Genomic DNA, 1934 nt, shown 5'->3' with positions numbered 1-1934 from the left:
TTTTAGGTAAACTGGTTATCGTTAACGACATGCAAAATAGTGTTATGCGAACTTATTTGGAACTTTATAAATAATTGGAATCTATCAAAAGAAATTTGAGTTGGCATTAAATTTGGGAGACAAAACAATCAAAGAAACTGGAATTTATCACTATACGGCCACCGCTTACTGGAATTTCTACCAAAGAACAGTTAGAGCACATATAAGATCAAGTAAAACATTCATTAAGATTTGGTAATATTTGTTTAAAACTTATCCGTTGTAATCTTTTGTATATTTGTAATTAGGAAAATTCCTAAAATGGAAATTTTAAGAGAGAGAAAGTGAAAAGTAGCCATAAATTTCAAAATATTTTTAAAATAGCCCATCAAATTTGGACTAAGGAGACGAGATCTGAAAAAAATTCTTCGGCCAATAAAATTCTGACAAGTGTCAAAATCCGACGAGTTTTTTAAAAATGTTGGGGCCAGTCCATATTTCCTATTAAAAGTTCTTCTAATAATACAGTCTTTTCTGATGATCTTTTAATGTTTCCTAACGGGTCCCCACAACTTCCAAAAACATGGGAAATTGTGCCTTCAAATTCAGTCTTTCAAGACGCATTTAGGGTGAATTTGTACCAAGAAAACGAGTTAATAGTTTATTTCTTATGTGTTTAAATTTAGTCCACACATTCAAAATTTATTTATAATCCGTCTACACCGACAATACATTATGCAATTCCGTATATTCCGACATAATCATCCAAAGAATATATATGAGTTATGTTCATCATCTTCCACTTCATACCACCCTAAACCAAAGAATATGTTGCCATCATAATAGGATCCGAACGTTGAGATTATGTTGCCGTCATAATAGGATCCAACGAACCCGGGACCCATATCCATTACCTCCACTTGATCACCCCTCTTAAACTTCATAATTTGATTCGAGAGTTAGAGTTTGATGAAAATATGTGAATGAATTATTGAGGTTTGAGGAAGATGATAGATATTATGTAAATATGGACTGATAAGTAAGAATATACTACATACTCGTCTACTTCTTACAAATTATTAAAGATTCGTGTCTTGAAAGACAAATTTGTAATGCACATTTTTCTATGAGTTCAAAATTTATAGAATATGAATGGGTACCTCAATCTTTTCAAAAATATGATCCCTTTAGTTCAAGTTAATCAGGTAAGTGTCTTGAAAGACAAAATGAAATGACACATTTTTCCATGTCTTTAAAATTTGTAGGGGTTAAATAAGAAACTTAAATAAACCGTCTGACAAGACAACTTTTTAATATTAAGATTTCGTGAAGAATATGGACGGGTACCTCAATCTTTTCAAAAATATGATCCCCTTAGTTCAAATTTACCATGTAAGTGTCTTGAAAGACAAAATGAAATGACACATTTTTCCATGTCTTTAAAATTTATAGGGGTTAGATAAGAAACTTAAATAATCTGTCTGGCAAGAAAGCTTTGGAAAATAAATTTTAGTTCAAAAATATGGACGGGTCCCTCAATATATATAAATCTATGGTCTTCTTGGTACAAATTCACCCTAAATGCGTCTTGAAAGACTGAATTTGAAGACACAATTTCCCATGTTTTGGAAGTTGTGGGGACCTGTTAGGAAACATTAAAAGACCGTCGGAAAAGACTGTATTATTATAAGAACTTTTAATAGGAAATATGGACTGGTCCCAATATTTTTAAAAAGCCCGTCGGATTTTGACACTTGAGAGAGTTTTATTGGTTTAAAGATTTTTCCAGATCTCTTCTCCTCAGTCCAAATTTGAGAATATGTTGAAATTTAGGGCTAATTTTCACTTTCTCTCTTTTAAAAAGGGCTATTTTAGGAATTTTCCCTTAGTAATTATCTTTGACGATTACCTAGAGATTGAATGAGCTAAAATACAACTTATAGTTGTAATAAAAA

This window comes from Bidens hawaiensis, unplaced genomic scaffold, assembly GCF_021521415.1.
Source record: "Bidens hawaiensis isolate Kalapana, Puna unplaced genomic scaffold, B.hawaiensis_p1.1 tig00008602_1, whole genome shotgun sequence".
NCBI lineage: Eukaryota > Viridiplantae > Streptophyta > Magnoliopsida > Asterales > Asteraceae > Bidens > Bidens hawaiensis.
This window is presented reverse-complemented; position numbering follows the sequence as displayed.